Below are 18,644 nucleotides of genomic sequence, written 5' to 3' on the forward strand. Positions count from 1 at the left end.
TCAGATTTCAATTATAGCCTCTCCCCTTTTAACAAAGCACTTCAGCAGTTGCTTAACTTTAAGCCCATGTTTGAGTGTGTCCCTATCCAAACACATGAGCACACACATAAATGTTTTGCTGAATAAGGCTAGATTTAAGTACAGGCAGTCCCTGGGTTACGTACAAGATAGGAACTGTAGGTTTGTTCTTAAGTTGAATCTGTATGTAAGTCGGAACTGGCGTCCAGATTCAGCCGCTGCTGAAACTGATCAGTTTCAACAGCGGCTGAATCTGGACGCCAGTTCTGACTTACATACAGATTCAACTTAAGAACCCCAGGCATCCCCAAGTCAGCTGCTGCTGAAACTGATCAGCGGCTGATTCCAGGAAGCCCGGGGCAGGGGCTTCCTGTAGTCAGCCACTGGTCAGTTTCAGCAGCGGCTGACTTGGGGACGCCTGGGGCAGAGCAGCTGGGGTTCTGCTGGGTTGGTCCAGTAGCGCCCAGAGCGGCGCTACGGGACCAACTGGCAGCGCCCCAGCTGCTGTACCACACGTGTCCGGAGCAAAGCCGCAGAGCACGGGGGCAGCGGGACAGCCCATACGCGCCGTGGCTGTCCTGCTGCCCTCGGGCTCCGTGGCTTTGCTCTGCTTTGCCCCCCGTCCTCCTGGTCTGCAGACCAGGGGGACGGGGGACGGGGCAAAGCAGAGCCAAGCCGCGGAGGACGCGGCCAGCTGACAGCTGTCAGCTGACCGCGCGCTCCGCGGCTTGGCTCTGCTTTGCCCCCCCCCCCGTCCCCCTGGTCTGCAGACCAGGGGGACGGGGGGCAAAGCAGAGCAAAGCAGAGCCAAGCCGTGGAGCGCGTGGGCAGCGGACAGCCCTGTCCGCTGCCCACGTGTTCCGCCGTTTTGCTTCCTCTCCCTGGTTTGCTGGAGACCAGGTAGAGGAACGGCCCCGTTTGTAACTGCGGATCCGACGTAAGTCAGATCCGCGTAAGTCGGGGACTGCCTGTACACACTTAAAGTTAACTATATTTTAAACACTTTGCTGAATCGGAGCTTATGAGAAGAATACATAGAGAGCAAGGGAAAAGGTGAAAAAGAGCTATTAAAGATCAGACTCAGAGTCAAAGCAAAGGAGGTGCTATGCGAAAACAAATAATTTGTTGATAATTTGAGAACACAGCTTGAGTAGGAAGCTGGTCACAGGGAACTGTTAATAACCAAATTAGGCAAAGGAAGCATGTTCATGTGACAAGAATCGATCTTCATTTTTTTTTCTGTGAAAACTTTTAAGCCACAGTTTGTCATTTTTTTTTCAAAAATGGAAATGTCCCTGAAAATATTTTTGATTTTTCCCCCCCAATTTCTTTCCCATTGTTGATGATTTTCTTTCTTTTAAAATATTTTCCTTGCTCTTCCCATGCCAGTTTGAGTGGTCAATCTCATCAAAAGCTTTTGAAAATGATTCTGAAACAGAAAACTCATTTTAGAACATTTTTCATTTTTGAAAGGAGGAAAAAAGAAAACGGTCTAACCAAAAAGTCTCTGGAAAAATCTGAAAAGCAAAAGACGGGTTTGTTTCAAAACCCAATGAAACTTTCTGGGAACGTTTTTAAAATGTTTCAGCTTTTAAAATATGGTTGCCTAGCTTTAGTGGTAACATCACAACTATTGCATGTTCCATCTCTGAGGGTATGTCTACACTACAAAGTTAGTTCAAACTAACGGACGTTAGTTCGAACTAACTTTCATAGGCGCTACACTAGCGCTCCGCTAGTTGGAATTTAATTCGAACTAACGGAGCGCTTAGTTCGAACTAGGTAATCCTCATTCCACGAGGATTAAGCCTAGTTCGAACTAGCTAGTTCGAATTAAGGGGTGTGTAGCCCCTTAATTCGAACTAGTGGGAGGCTAGCCCTCCCCAGGTTTCCCTGGTGGCCACTCTGGCCAACACCAGGGAAACTCTACTGCCCCCCTCCCAGCCCCAGAGCCCTTAAAGGGGCACGGGCTGGCTACGGTGCCCGTGCCAGGTGCAAGCCTGCCAGCACCCAGCCAGCAGACCCTGCACCTGGCACAACACGAGCCAGCCACCCGCTGCCACCCAGCTCTCCCCCTCTTCCCGGGACCAGGCTGGCGGCTCTCGGGAGCTTGCCCCGGACTGCAAGCGGCGGGCACCCGCCTGGGCTAGTGCGGACATCGTGGACCTCATCCACGATCTCCGCACTAGGCACAGGAAAGTGGCCGGCTTGGGCAGGATAGCTGCCAGCCTGGCCACCCAGGAGCAGGTGTGCAAGAGAATCAAGGGGGTCCACTGAGACCCCCGACCCTGAGCCCTGAGCTTACAATGGCCGTCCTGGGTCAGACCATAGGTCCATCTAGCCCAGTAGCCTGTCTGCCGACAGCGGCCAACCCTAGGGACCCTGGAGGGGATGGACTGAAGACAGTGACCAAGCCATTTGTCTCGTGCCATCCCTCTCCAGCCTTCCACAAACCTTGGGCAGGGACACCACTCCTACCCCTTGGCTAATACCACTTCATGGACCTAACCTCCATGACTTGATCTCACTTCCCTTTAAACTCTGTTCTAGTTCTAGCCTTCACAGCCTCCTGCAGCAAGGAGTTCCGCAGGTTGACTCTTTCCTTTGTGAAGAACAACTTTCTGTTACTAGTTTGAAGCCTGCTACCCATTCCTTTCTTTTGGTGTCCTCTAGTCCTTCTTTATGGGAACTAATGAAGAACTTTTCTATATGCACTGTCTCCACCCAACTCCTGCTTTTAGAGACCTCTATCCTGTCCCCCCTCCGTCTCCTCTTTTCTAAGCTGAAAAGTCCCAGTCTCTTTAGCCTCTCTTCATATGGGACCTGTTCCCAACCCCTGATCATTTTAGTTGCCCTCCCCTCTCCCAGCCTCTCTCTTCCCCTCTCCCACCTCCTTTTCCCAGTCTCCCCCAGTTTTGTTCAATAAAGACAGCTTCCATTTTGGAAGACACATTTTCTTTATTTTGTACATCAATAAGAAGGGGGGCTAGGGAAGGGTAAGTGGAAGGAGGTGAGGGAGGAATGGGGTACGCGCCCCCGATGGAGAGGACTGGGCTGGCTCTGTGGGCTTCTGGGGCTGGAAGCTCTCCTGCAGCCCCCTAATTGCCCCCTCTCCCCAGATGGCAGCCTGCGGCAAGTGCAGCCGGGCTGATGGCCGAGTGCTGTGATGTGCCCAGTGTGGGCACTCAGGGCACTCCAAGCCAGGACTGCTTTGCAAGCGGGGCACCCCTGAGAACTGTCTGTCCGGGGTGGGGGTCGGGACCCTTTAAGCACAGCCCTCGGCTAGCCTGAGACAGCAGCTCCACGCTCTAAGTCCTCCTCTGATGCCCTGCCGGCACTGCTTCTGGCCATCCTTAACCCCGCTTCAGGGTCCACTTAATGTGGACGCGCTAGTTCGAATTAGCAAAACGCTAATTCGAACTAGTTTTTAGTTCTAGATGCACTAGTTCGAATTAGCTTAGTTTGAATTAACTAATTCGAACTAAGTTAGTTCGAATTAACGTTGTAGTGTAGACATAGCCTGAGCAATGTTTAGTTCCATGAGACCAAATCTGAGGGGCCCGAGAGAAAGGAACGACTGGTTCTTGGAATGTTGGATCCTGGTGACAGCCGCTGGCCCAACCTACGTTGTGTTTTCTAAAGTGTTTCTCAATTTTGAGCCAGTGGCTGCTTCGTTCTGCCTTTTCAGCAAATCCGGTCACTTCCAAAGGTGTACTTTTGTCCCATCCCTGGGACACGCTGAGACACTGAGACACGCTGGCTCCGCTCCTTGCATGGTGCTCTGCGGTCAGGAGCGAAGGGATGGGCCAACGTGAACTGCTGGAGGGCTGCTCAGCAGAAACAAAACAGCCTCCAAAACACGCTGGGAAGGAAAGAGGGAGCTTAGCCTGCAAAGATAGCCCCCTGGACTGCTGTGGTTAAATGGGGAGGCTCCAATGAGTGCTTGTCACACTCCATCTCCTCCCCTGCCTGGCGCTAGCCCTAAGGGGTTAAGGAAATCCGTGGGGGAGATTTAGCTAAGCCCACTGCTGTTCTACTTCTGCCTTGTTGTCAAGAGTGGCCACGAGGAGCGGCCCACACACCAAGGAGATCAGTTTGCCCAGATATGCTGAGATCACTCCCTTATAAAGCTGCAAAAGCCAAAGTACATTGAAGACGTCAGGCCCTAGGAGCCAAGTGACAGCCAGGTTCCCACAGAGCTGGCAGGCCAGCGAGCAGCATCTTGGGCGGCACGAGCCTTGGCTCAGAAGGAGGAGGAGCGCTGGGAAGGGAGAGTGCACCTGCCTCTCTTTGGCTCTGTCTTGCCGATGTTCCCTCCGAGAACAGCCGGGCTGGGCTACTTTCTGGCCCGGCTGTTCTCTCCACCACTGAGATGGGGACTTGGAAGGCTGCAGAGGTGAGACTCTGGAGGCAGCTGCCTGCAAGCGCTGCTCCTTTCTGCCCCTCTTCTCTCCCGGGGCTGTCGCTCCATAAAGGGCTTTGCAAAACGCTCAGTTGCAAAGCGGAATGGGCCTGTGCAAACTCCCGGTTTTACCCAGGGTGCACCGCGGCACCCAGGTCACCTGCTTGTCCTCAGCGCTCCCAGCGGTGATGTGGTCGCTGTGGCATTACCACGGCTGGACGAGCCTGTGGTGTTAGGCCCCTTTGCCTCCTGCTGGACCCATCTCTTCCTGGTTCGCCTCCATCTTGTCCTATGAGGCTGATTAATAAACTATTCGTATGATGCGTCCTGTGGTTATTTTCTGGGCTGGACATTTCCTCATTCCTGACTCCTTCCTTCATTCTTCCCTCTCGGGTTCCTCGCCTCTCCTACGGGACTGGTGCGAGATGGGTCGGGGCTGCCTCTCTTCATCCCCTGGGGTGAGGGGAGCAGCTGTGGGAGTGACAGCATCTTTCCACACCAGTATTCTCCACTCAGCCCTGTCTGGGGGAGGGGGAGGCGGACCTCGTGGGTGAGAGGAAAGCTGACCCATTGGAAATTAGTGCTCAGCCTGCACCGGGACACCCGAAAATGGGGTCAGGATGGGGCACTGGTGGGATGGCTTTGGAGGGCCCTGGGAAGAGGCCTGAGCCCACCATGCTCACTTCACATAAGATGCATTTACACTGCAGCGGGAGGAGTAATTCCCAGCTCGGGTAGATGGGCATGGGCGAGCGCTGATCCAGCAATGGGCTAAATACAGCAGGGTGGCCACAGCAATGGGTGGTTGCCTCCATCTGTACCTTGGCTTTCAGCACGTGGAGAGGCCGAGCTGCCGGCTGCACCTCTGCCACTAGGCTGCTGTTTTAGTGTAAGCCGAGCAACTGTGTGCAGAGGTGCCTTGTGCGGCCATGGAGCTGCGGGGATGACTCTTTGCTTTCAGTCTCCTATGGGCCTGGATCAGCCCCTCCCTCTGCATCCCCTAGGATCCTGGATCAGTCCCTCCCTCTGCATCCGCTAGGATCCTGGATCAGCCCCTCCCTCTGCATCCCCTATGAACCTGGATCAGCCCCTCCCTCTGCATCCCCTGGAGGAGGGGGTCTCAAAGTGTGTGGACACAGCCCACCCTGTTCAATGCAGACCTTTCTATGGACCACCAGCCAACCACCCATGGTGACAAAATGAGTGCAGGAGAGGGTGGCGGGGGGGCAGGGTCTGGGCGGGAGGTGTAGTGCAGGAGCAGAGTGGGGGCTCTGGGAGGGAGGATTCAGGAGCAGGGTGGGGTCCAGGGTCTCAGTGGAAGGGGAGGGAGTGAGGGGGCTAGCGGTGCAGGGTCTGGGCATGAGGGGATGAGGGGGGGGCTTACCTGGTTCCATGCCTCCTACTGCTTCCAGGCACCGGCCCCTGCTGCTCCCATTGGCTGGGATTCTGGCCAATGGGAGCAGCGGGGAAAGCCTCCAGGTGAGCGGTTTCCTGTGCTGCTGTTGCCCCAGCCGGAGGGAGAGGGAGCAGTAGTGCAAGAGCTACTTCCTCCTTCCCACGAGCCGGATCTGGCCTGCGAGACTCGGCTCCCCAACCCCCGCAGTGAAAAGCTGGTGCTCCAACCTCGTGGGAGGGAGTGCCATGGGGCTGGAGTGCCAGAGCAGGCTCCCGGCTGCAGGGGGACAAGCCCCGAGCCCGTGGCCCACTTGCAAGATGGTCCTGGACCATGAGTGGTCTACAGACCACACTTGGAGAACCACTGACCTATGGACATTCTCTGCCTGATGACAGCTTGCCAGTGAGCTCCAGAAGACGTTTTGTCCCGTGCCACTCAGCTAGAAACATGGAAACCTCCGGCTGGTGCATGAAAGGAAAGGAAATAAGGAGCATCCAAAAGGGGACACATAGGATGGATGGAAACAAGCCACTCACTCCACGCTCACCCTCGCTGCACTCCATGGTCTACAATGCTGCTAAACATGCCTCCATTGCCCGATTCATCACACAGGCATAAAGCCTCAGCCCTCAAACCTCCTGCCCTCACTCCCCTTCCCCCACCGCTCAGACTCCAGCCCACAGAAGCCCACTGCAGGATGTGGACACTAGGATAGTGGCTGGAATTCCAGGTACAGGCTGAGGATTAAGTATCAAAGGGGAGGCGATAGGTCATTTGCCTGACTTCCTCTCCCAACCTTCTCTGGTGTGGCTGGTCCCTGCAGTGCAACTTGTCTTTCGAGAGGAAAGCAGAGGGACTGAGAAGCATCTGAGATGGCAGCCAGTAGCCCGTCTTTTGTCTGGGTAATAATAAGTAATATTTCTTTATATTTAGTGTTTCTGCAGAACTCTCCATACTGGAATCTCAAAGCACTTTACATGTTCATGCTTTATGTCCCTGATAAAGGAGGTAAATCTCCATATCCCCATTTTGCAGAGGGGGAAACTGAGGTCACTGAGCAAGCCACAGGCATTGTCAGAGTGCCACACGCTGTAGTTACACACTTAGATGTCTCCCTGCAGTGCTCCAAAATGTACCAGCTGCTAAGATTCGCCCTTCCTTGCTGTCTGATACAATAAGAAAGGCCTGCACATTCCTGATTTCCCTCCCTTCTTTCAGCTCACTGCTAGAAGCACAGAAACAGTGTGTTCGGGAGATGTATTTATACATTTAACATACCGGGTCTCCATTTCCTCCTGGAGTCATGCAGTGATTTATTCCTATGCAGAGCGAGGGCCTAGTGAATGTGAAATGCTAGCAATTCAGAGCTGTGTTTCACGCCTTTTGTGCACCAGCGTACGGGCCTGCACGTGGGGCAGGGCAAGAGGGAATGGGGCTCATCCAGATGAAATATCACGAGAGTTACAAGCATGTAGAATGCAGAATCCCAGGCATAGTCAATGCCCGGGAACTGATTTTCATCAAACATGCAAAACGGCGACACTCACACCTATTTAGCAATGCTCTTTTCCACCTGTTTTGTTTAGTGAGGGTTGCAGTTCCCCCTAGTGGCTCCCGGTGTAAAATAAACCCTCCGTCTTGTCACCCGCTCGTGAGGGTTTCACATTTGACCTTTTGTCGGGATGCCTTCGCGGCGTTTACAGAGGAATGCATCCTTGACCTGGGCTTATAGGCAAGTAGCAGCCGGTGACCATGTCCTGTCAGCCAAACTCTAGACAAGCCAGTTTCACGTGCAGCACGTCGTTCTGAATGACTGTAGAAGATGCAGCGTAGGACGGGGGGTGTGAGGACAATTCCCCTGGGGAGGTTAAGTAGTCCCAGGTGGGATCATGCACCCAGGACGAATGGATGCATGTGGATTTTCTGCTCTCTGAGGATCTGCCATGGCTAGCTAGAGAGATCTGCAATATACTAGAACAGGCCACACCTCTTCATGCAGATAAATCCTCTGTTTTGTCATTTGCCTTGGTTATAAGATTTTCCTTCCCTCTCTTCCCTCTGCTTTTGCTGGGTGCACTACAAACAGCTGCTTGCATCAGGCCCCAGAGGCAGCTGCATCTCGGTGGCCTCCTGCTCGTACGGGCCACCTTGCCCCACATAGGAAGTTGTGAGTTTTTCGGCCTTGCTGCCCTGTGCGGCTAGGTCTGGGTGGCAAATAACTGGGGCTGCAGTTTTCAGTGGGAGGCTGCTGGTTTCATGGCAGCTGAAGAGCCAGAGGCACTGCGTAGAATCAGGGAGTGCAGGGAAGGGGAAGATGCCGCTCCATCCCCTTGGCTCCTCCCGGAGGTCTACAATGGGAGCCCCTTCCCCCCAGCCCACGGAGGGGCAGGAATGAGCACAGAGAGGTGGCACCAAAGGAGAGGGAAACGAGGAAGGACAGCTCTGTCAAGGTGCCCCACCATGGTGGAAGGGAAGCAGGAACCGGCAGATGCCCTGGGAGGTAGGCAGGGCATATAATGGACAAAGGCCAGGAGGGGTGGAGTTCCTGCAGCTTTGGGACTGGCCAGAGACAGATGATCTGAAGGCGAGCTGAGGCCATCTTCCTCCTCCGCCAGTCGGATCACAGGGTAGGAGGCAAGGGGGGAAGGGGAGCTGGAAGTCATGGCACTCTGGTCCTGAGGGGAACTCCTAGAGTCTGGCCTCTTGCCTGGGGAAGGGGAAGGCCTCGAGTCAGGCGTGTGGGGAGGCCCAGGTGTGCTTGCCCCAGAGGCATCTGGGGGATTCAGGTGAAGCTGTGGGGATCTCACTCTGCCCTGCCGTCCATACTGAATGTGCTCGTGCTGTTCCAGCTAAGACAGCCCCGTCCCCCGGTGCATGAGACACCCCTCGGCTCTCACCGGTCGGGCTTCGGCAGCACCTGCATCCAGGGGTTCTAGCGCGGTTGCCATGGATACTGACACTAACTCATTTCCGTGCACCCCCGTGTGCATTCACTCAGGCTGGGGGGGCAAGCAGGGCGTAGCTCCCTGAAGCGGGGTACCCTGTGGGGAAGGAGGAGAAGAACGGAGCCACCAGCGGGAAGAGCAGAAGAGGGTGCTCAGGGTGCCTCACATGGGGACACTGGCCCCTTAAAGGGGGCCAGGCCCATCTTGGCTCACCCCTAAGTATTTAGCTCCCTAGGTGGCTGGCTGGCAGCTAGCTGACTAACAAGCCCCTGGGCCTGAGAAAGAGCACAGCAGGGGGATGGAGCAATGAGAGAGAGAGGAGGCTCCTAGAGAAGCCAGCAGGAGGTGGCTGTTTGTCTGTGGCGCTCGCGGTGGACGCATGGCTGAGTGGGAAAAGGAGGCAGCAGGCCTGAGAAGGGCTGGATTCTCCTGGGTGAGGGAGAGCAAACCCTGCTGAACCCTCACACAGACCTCGGGGCTAAGCAAGAGGTGAGCACCGTCTGTAGAAGAGCTAACAAATCAGAGCCCCCCCCCACACACAAACAGGTTGTATACTTGAAGCGTTTGGGTCTGAAGCAATGACTGACGGAATCCCGAGGGAGCGAAGGGAATCCACAGGGCTACAAGGGGGTGTGCTGGAGAGGGGCTCCCCTTAATACACACAAGGGAGCTTGTAGGCTAGCCAGTTTCTCCCAAGAAAATAGTTCCAAAGTAGGGGAGATGCGGCGCCTACAGAGCAGAGGTGTTTGCCTGGTGGACGGACACTGGAGAGACTTGCACATGTTACAATAAGGCTATGTCTACACTCGCGGCTTCTTGTGCAAGTTCGGCCGTTCTTGCGCAAGAATCTGTAGAGCGTCCACACTGCCCGCCAGCTCTTGCGCAAGTAAATTTACAGTACGGCGTGGTAAGAGAGGGCTCCTTGCACAAGAGCTATGCTCTTTCCTAACAGGTGCAAGTCCTCTTGTGCAGGAGCTCTTGCGCAAGAGGGCAATGTAGCTGCTTGGCAGGGATTTCTTGCGCAAGAAAGCCCTATGGCTAAAATGGCCATCAGAGCTTTCTTGTGCAAGAGAGTGTCCACACTGCCATGGGCGCTCTTGCGCAAAAGCACAGCTCGCACATGGCAGTGTGGATGTTTTCTTGTGCAAGACTTCTTGCACAAGAACACTTGCGCAAGATGTTCTTGCGCAAGAAGCCGCCAGTGTAGACATAGCCTAAGCATCTTGCCTTTGAGAGACATACCTGAACCAGGCCTAGCTGGTGACCCCAGGTTTTTATATGCCATGCAACGTGGACAGTGGAGTTTGAGGAACTCCTTAGATGTCTCTTCTGGGTTGTATTGTGCCAAAGGGCCCCTTGACGGACTGCAGATTCAGTCAAGAGTACCCAGACATGAACTACTTCACAACAGGCCAAAAAGAGAAAACAACAGAACTCCACTTGTCATCACCTACAGCCCCCAACTGAAACAAAGGATGTTAACTAGCGGTTAATTGACTAGTCGAGTAGACTACTCAGCTATTCGATAGGAACTTCTGCATTCCTCCTTCGAAATGTACAAGAGCCCCTACATTTCAAAGGAGGAGTGTGGAACTTTGCCTGCAGCTTGGGGCCAGCGGGAAGTCCCGCTGACTCTGGGCTGCAGGCAGGTGCCAGCTTTGAAATACACAAGAGTCTCCAAGGGGTGCCCTTGTACATTTCAAAGCGGCAGCACAGCATGGAGCCCGAGGTCAACGGAGGACTCAGAGTCCCCCACTGACGCTGGGCTCCATGCTGCACTGCCGCTTTGAAACACCATGCTGGAGCCAGGGTCAGCTGGGGACTCCCCAGATGATCCCGGTTTTCTGCACGGCATTTCCACGGAACCCGGGATCAGCTGGGGAGTTCCCAGCTGACCTGGACTCCACACGTGCTGTGCTGCACAATTGATCCCAGGCTCAGCTGTGTGGCATTGCCACTTTCAAGTACCTCTTCTCCCCCCCGCCCTTTGCTGCCTTTATCTGATAGTCAACTAGTCTTTTACATCCCTAACTTAAACTCCTCCAAAGCATTATTAACAATCTACAACCTATTCTGGAAAACGACCTCTCACTCTCATAGGCCTTGGGGGAAAGGCCAATCCTCACCTACAGACAACCCCCTAACCTCAAACAAATTATATCCAGTAACTACGCAACACACCTCCAGGGACTCACCCCTGCAATCAGCCCCAGTGCCAACTCTGCCCACACATCTACACAAGCGATATCATCACTGGACCCAACAACATCAGCCACTACATCTGGAGCTCATTTAACTGCACATCCACTAATGTGATCTAGGCCATCAAATGCCAGCAATGCCCCACTGCCGTGTATATTGGCCAAACTGGACAGTTTCTATGGGAAAGAATTAACGGACATAAATCAGATCTCTGAAAAGGCAACACACGGAAACCTGCCCGGGCACTCATAAATGGATCTCCAAGTCACGGTGTTGTTTCAGGCCAATTCCACAAGCCAAATACACTGGGGAGGGTTGGAACTTAACTTAATTCACAAGTTTGATTCTTATCACAATGGAATGAACAGGGACATAAGCTGGCTCGCAGGCTACCTTCCACATCCTAATGACTTAACCAACCAACCAACCAATGGAGGTGCTAATTGTTCAGCCTCTTGTAACTACATGAACAATCTATTCACTGTCTTTTTTCTCCTTTTTTTCCTCTTCCCCCACCCCCTTCCCTTATTTATTCTTGGATCTGGACTTTTAATGCTCCAGTCATCTGAAGAAGTAGGTTATGCCCACAAAAGCTCATGATACTATCTACATGTTTTATTAGTCTTTAAGGTGCTGCAAGACTCTTTGTTGTTTTTTAAGTTTTTGCAGATTCATTGGGTGTGTCTAGACTACCGCGTTTTGTCGACAAAAGTGGACTTTTGTCGACAAAACAATACCAGCGTCTACACTACCGCTGAGTTCTGTCGACATAACGTCGACAGAACTCCGCGGTTTTGTCGACGCTGGTAAACCTCATTTTACGAGGCAAAACACCTTCTGTCGACAGAGTTCTGTCGACAGAAGGTGTTATTGCCTGTAACGTTGCGTCCAGACTACGGAGTTCTGTCGACAAAGCGGCTTGCTTTGTCGACAGAACTCAATGTGTCTGGACGCTCTTTGTCGACGGAAGTTTTGTCGACAGTATCTGTCGACAAAACTTCCGTCGACAAAACGCGGTAGTCTAGACGTACCCATTGTGTGGTGTGTGAAGTAGAGAAGGGTGTATATGAGTGGCATGGGGGTACACAGAGAGAGGGAACTTTAAGAACACTCTGAGATCAGTTTTATGACCATGATCATTAAGATCATCCTATAAAAATAAACTACAAATCATAATGCATCCCTTAGACCTCTGTAGGCCAGGGACTGAACATCCCTTAGACCTCTGCTTACCGTGGAAACTTCTCCTATAATTATTGTTCATGGGTTGGCAATTATGCACTCTACAGCTTACATTGACGGTATGTCTATTCTAAATATGGACAGACAGTTCTTGCTCTGTTGGGTCTGTATCTGTTGTTGGCTTGTGCTGGAGTTTGAGGGAGGGACAGTATTCTCTTCTGTCCAAGCCAGTGAAGCTAGTCCTAGACTCGCTGTGTCTCTGGAAGTGGGAGCGGTTAGGTTTGTGACCTGCTCTTGTGTATCATGCTGTGGCTGCCTCTCCTTGCTGACCCAGCCTGGTGGTGTGGTGGTTTCGGTATCCATTTACAGTCACGGATCACTGTGCCCCTCATGGGCACCATGACCCGTCACCCAAATCACAGCATGGTTCGGCTTGGACTTTTTGGAGCTGCCAGATATTGCTTTCCCCACTCCCACCCCGTTGCCTTGTTGTGGTTTGCTGCCTGCTGGAACTGCTGCTTCCGTAGAACACTAGAACTGGAAGGGACCTCCAGGGATCATCAAGTCCAGTCCCCTGCCCTCACGGCAGCACCGAGCACCATCTAGACCATCTCTGACAGGTGTCTGTCTAACCTGCTTTTAAAAATTTTTCCAGTGATGGAGATTCCACAACCTCCCTAGGCACGTGGCCCTTGTGTCTCAGGCTGCCACCCCTGGACGTGGTATCACCATAGATTTCCTAAGCATGTCCCCTCACTGACACAGGGTGTGATCCAGAGTTGGCCAGCTGCCCTTGCCCTGGTCTCTCACCCTACTGCTCCTCAGGCCTCAAGTCACATCAAATGGACCTTTTATCACCCAGGCCATCTGCCTAGGCCTTGTAGTTAGAGTGTGCTTATCATATACACTGCAAAGCGCGCTGGGTATGGCCAACACCAACGCCCTCTGCAGACTCACTCCCCTCTCAAGCTGGCCACTAGATGGCAGCGCGTCCCTATCGTCTGCATCCGTAAGGGGGAGCCTCAGGCTGGACAGAACTGCCCTCTGACCTTGTTGGTGCCTTCCAGGCAGAGGGGAGATGGGGCTTGTCCCAAGTGCTGAAATCCTTCCACGGATCCTGCGGCTGCTTTCACACGCCTCTAATGCTTCCGCAACCAGGACGGGAGGCTCTGGATTCAAGGAGCGGGAGACCAGATGGAGCTGGCTGAGTTAGGGGAGGATGGACCATATATAAACCACTATCCTCCAAGACCTGACTGTCATGTGCTCCCCTCTCTCCACGGCTGGCTCTGCTCCCCAGCCACGCTCACTCCCTCGCCCTCCCAAGCATCACCCCCTCTTTGGGATCATTCTTTGAGACAAACCGAGAGCAGAGAAAACCCTGGGGGAGCTGGTGTCTGCTCTCTCAGATGCCAGCCAAGGGCGCATGGATGCTGGGTGAGGAGCCATGATGCCAAATCATTGGTGATATTGACAGAGATGTTTCCCATGGACTCACCTGAACAAAAGAGCTACACTGGGTGTGCAGGATACTCTATAGCCTGGACACACAAAACTAGATAGGCACGCAATACACCAGCAGGGGAAAGGTAACATCGATGTGGGGAGGATACCACCATGGTACCGAGGGAAGGCTGAGAACCTCCATCTGGGAGTAAGGGGGATCAGACTACAGCAAAACAGGAGGCACGACTGGGTTTGCCTTGCAATTGCTCTTCCAAAGCTTCAGCAGAAGCATTTCACAGTGAGCCAAGAGCGTGAGCAGAACTGTCGTCCAGTTTGCATTTTGGAAGGTCTTCGAAAGAGTGCCAGCACCATGGGAATTCTTCCCAGTGTCCCAGGGTGGGGCATGCCGGGAACTTGACTTCTTTTGCTGTTCTACTAGACTCTGAGAAGGCTCTTAGGAAACATGGACTGGTGGATCTGCAGCAGTGAGGTATGGAGTGGATCCAATGGAAAATTGTATCTGCCATAGTGTGGGCCAGCTAGCCTGCCAGCTCTGGCTTTTACTCCAGAACTACTCCCCCCCCTCCCCCCCACCGGGGTCAGTTAGCAACTGGTCTGCTGTCTAGTGTAGGCCAGGCCTGGAAAGGATTCAAAGGAAAACTGCCACGAGGAACCAGAGTGGAAATGCCAGCAAGACCCTTGTAGTGGATTCCTGCAGAACAGATCTAGTTGTAAGCTTCCCACTGGAGTTCCCGTTGACAGAAAATGGTGAGTTTTTTGTGTTGCAGAAATTCCTGCAGGAAAATTTGTTGGGGGTTTGTTTTACTTTCAAAGGAAATTCAAAAACTCTTCCCTTTTCACATGCTGAAAGCCAAAGCCTTTCCCGAGAAAAATGTTGACAACAGTGAGAATTAATTTTTTTTTGGCCAAATTTTTCCCATGGAGGAGGGTAGCAACTCAATTTTCCATCTTGCAGGAAAACAGAAGAAACCGGTGAATCAACAGTGTAGGCTCAGCTATGTAATCCTACATGGGAGAGGGGGTGAAGTCAGGGAGGACTCCTTACTTGACTGAGATAGTTGGCTGATTGATTACCCCTCTTTTAGCTTGTAGAACCATGTACGGACATGTCAATATTACTCCCCGCTTTACCCAGCATCTGCTTAGAGCCAGGTGTTCTCCAGTGACTCACTGCCTCACAGGGGCAGCTAAAGTCCAGCTGTGGCAGACACTTTGCTCCCCTTGCCGTTACCTGCACTGTGCTCGTCCTCCCTGACAGCAGCATCCCACTAATACAGTGCGCTGACACACCACACAGCAGCAAGAGAGAGCCAGATGGTGCAGGGACTGTGTAGGCAAACACAGGATCCATTATGTGCTCAGCAGTAACTCACACGCAGCTTTGGCCATTAAAACCTGTCTTTTGGAAAGAGGGGACGTTGGCTGGCTGGGAAGCCCCACTTTTGAGTGGCAGCCCGGCTTTCAGGAGTGAGACCGAATCTTGTGGGGCTTGTGGGCCAGTTGTGAGCACAGCACGCAGCTGAGAGGAGTGCGTGGGCGGGGAGATAAATCTTCGATTCAGTGAGGGGCACCTGAGCTAGTGAGTGGGCTGCATGCATGGCCCTTTTTCATCTCAGTGCACTGCAAGATTGTTGTAAGCAGGACGGGCTCCCGGGAGAGGATAGATTGGCGCCCTGCACGTGAGTCCCTGGAATCTGCGGGGTGGGCTGATTGAACCGTGGCAGGGCTTTGATTGCACGCCGAGGGGCTGCATAGCTCTCAGTGCTGTGTGCAATCAGCATGCACCTCACTTCATCTGCCCTGACTTTAAGTGCGTGTCACTTTAGTAACACTGGTGGGGGAAAAAAACTGACACGGACAAGAGCCAGCAAAATCTGGCACCCCTGCACGTGGGTAACGGTAAACAAAACGTCTTGTGGGCCGCACACAGAACCCCAATGGGCCGCACGTGGCTACAGAGTGCCCACCTCTGCCTTAGTTGCTACAGGCCAGTGTCATAACAGGAGAAACTCTGCTCTCTGGCATCCATTGTTGGAAACACGGTTCTTTGCTCTGATCTCGCTCCCGTTTCCCCCTGTGCACCACGGAGCCGCTCCTGTCGTTCATCAAATCGCCCTCTCTAGGGTGTCATTATTTCTCCATTAGCCACGCTTGCAGTTCAGGCAGGGGGAAGGCTCCTCCTCAGCCCTACCATTGCAGGGAAGCAGCAGCGCTGGAACGCTCATCCCCGACGCTGCGGAGCCCGGCTGCGCTGTCTTTAGCCCGTTTGACTGTTCCCGGGCCAAGTCAGCTGCTCCGGAACCTTCGGGCTCCCAGGCTCCGGCCGTCTCCTTTGAAGCGGCTGCCTCCAGAGCAGGGTTCATGGCCCTTTCAGGTGTCAGTTCGCCCAACCGTGCTCTACAATTGCCACCGCTGCAGGGGATGCATGCGGCTCCTCTTCCTGCTGTGTGCACGTCGATGCGGCCCTGTTGGTTCGCGCACGTCCGTGCGCATCCTCATGCATGCGGCTCGAATTCCAGAAGAGACAGCCCCCCGCGCTGCAGGATCCGTCTCTCGTATCACCATGGCAGGGGCTCCAACGTCAGTGCCTAGCTGCAGGCACTGAGAGAGCCCTTCAGCCGGAGTGGCTGCTGATGGCAAGCAGACAATGGCTTGGTGGGGTGCTCCAATTCCATGGAGAAGTCTATAAGCCGCGAAGTACATGCTACGGCAAACGGCTCCGAGGGGAAGAAATTGCTTCTCTCAAACTCTTGTCCCCCCAGCTGGCTCGCCCAAGGAAGGGGCTGCTGTCACGCCCTCATCGGCACATTGTGTTCTGCACCAGCACTCGCCGGAGGAGTTCAGGGAGCGGAGGCTGAGTGGGCACCTCAGGAGCGGAGATAAAGGGGAGGAGGGATGAGCTTGGGTAGGAACCACCCCATGGCATTCTCCGGCCTGGGGGGCGGGAGATCAGGCTAGCTTGTGTCCTGCTCCCATCTGGCTTTCCAGTCTATTGAACAGTGCTCTCCCCCTGCCGAGGACGGAGATAGCACAGGCGACCAGGAGTTTGGCAGAGGGGGCGGGCTTGCACCACTCCAAGGCAGCGGCCCAGGAGATGAGGGCCAAGCCAGCGACCCCGCTCTTGTTGGATTGCCCGTCTGGCACCCTGTGTAGCTTCCTACCTCCTTGAGACATCTGGGGTGAGAGAGCAGGAACCAGGCAGCAGTGTGGGCAGACACAGGGCTCTTAGCGGTAGCTGCATTGTCATTTAAACAAACATCACTTGTTAGTCAGCTCGGAGATAAAAGCCTGCCAAGGACAAACACCGTGGGATGCGCCCTGTGCAGAGTGGCCCCGGGCCCACTCTCTTCCCCCTCTGGGCGCCTCTTCCGCCTCCCCGGGCTTTTGCGTTCTAGACTCCCTGCTCCCGAAACACTCCCCTGCCTGGGAGGGAATCAGGAGGCTGCTGGCAGCTTGCAGCTTGGCAGTGCTGTAATTTATGCCGCTCTTATTTGAATCCAATTGGGTACCCGGGAGTGGGGCGCTGAAGTACAGTGAGCGAGGGAATCAAGTGGAGTGGCTTTTATGAAGGTGGTAATAGCGCAATTAATTGAAAAGCCATTAGCGCGCTCCTTCTCCTCCCCCTCCCCTTCCTCGCTCGCTTGCTGGCTGTCCTCCTCCACTTCCACCTCCTTCCCTTCTCCCTTTCTCCGCTCCTCCTTCTCCTTCCCTCGCTTCTGAAGAAGCAGCTGTGCCTTCAGACTACTGTGTATTTTTGCCTAGTTAAATCCTCACACTTTCCCTCTTAACCCTTCCACGCCACGAGGGAAAGTGATTCCCAACTGACCCTTCCCTCATAGGAGAGGTTAACGTGACTGGGACTTCTCAGTTTAGAAAAGAGGAGACTGAGGGGGGATATGATAGAGGTCTATAAAATCATGAGTGGTGTGGAGAGGGTGAATAAAGAAAAGTTATTTATTAGTTCCCATAATAGAAGGACTAGAGGACACCAAATGAAATGAATGGGTAGCAGGTTTAAAACTAATAAAAGAAAGTTCTTCTTCACACAGCGTGTAGTCAACCTGTGGAACTCCTTGCCAGAGGAGGCTGTGAAGGCTGGGACTATAATAGAGTTTAAAGAGAAGCTAGATAATTTCATGGAGGTTAGGTCCATAAAAGGCTATTAGACAGGGGATAAAATGGTGTCCCTGGCCTCTGTTTATCAGAGGCTGGAGAGGGATGGCAGGAGGCAAATTGCTTGATCGTTGTCTTCGGTCCACCCTCTCTGGGGCACCTGGTGCTGGCCACTGTCGGTAGACAGGATACTGGGCTAGATGGACCTTTGGTCTGACCCAGTACGGCCGTTCTTATGTTCTTATGACTCTGAGCCCCAGTTCAGGCCCTGAGGCAGAAGTGGCTCCCACCTCTTTTGGCATCCATGCAACCCATTGAGGCAGCCCTAGATTGGGGGTTCTCAAGCTGAATTTTCTGGGCCCCCCTTTGAAAATATTTCAGGCTGTGACTCCCTCCTCCCCCCCACATTCTTGGTCCAGGACATAGCTCTGAAGGTGTCATGCAGATCCCTGCAGAGCTAAGTAACCACACCATGCCACCTTTACTGCTGCGCTGCTGCCGGCGGCAGGGCTGCTTTTAGAGCGGGCAGTAGGCCAGAAGCCACTGCTTTCCAGCAGCCCAGCTCTGAAGGCAAGAGGCCAAAGAACAGCCCTGGCAGGGAGAGACCTGGGTACTATTCCTACAACCTGGACCTGGTACTGTCTGTACCATGAGAATGTAGGCACATCGAGCCTCCTGCAAAGTCTTGCAGTCAGTGGGGGTCGAGTGGAACCATCGAGCCAAGACCTTGTTTCCCCTCTTCTCCCCCCAAGGTGTTCTTATTTTTCTTCCTGCTTGTTTTGTTTTGTTAAAGTGGTCAAGACTTGTTTTTGTGTATGGGAAAAGCATTGGAGGACTTCAGAATGGATGTGTTTGTCACATCATAGCTTACAGCTCTGAGCAACTTAGCAAGGAAAAGGTTTCTAGCCAGACAAAAATT

This window comes from Pelodiscus sinensis, chromosome 16 (assembly GCF_052426305.1).
Source record: "Pelodiscus sinensis isolate ZL-2025 chromosome 16, ASM5242630v1, whole genome shotgun sequence".
Taxonomy (NCBI): Eukaryota; Metazoa; Chordata; order Testudines; family Trionychidae; genus Pelodiscus; species Pelodiscus sinensis.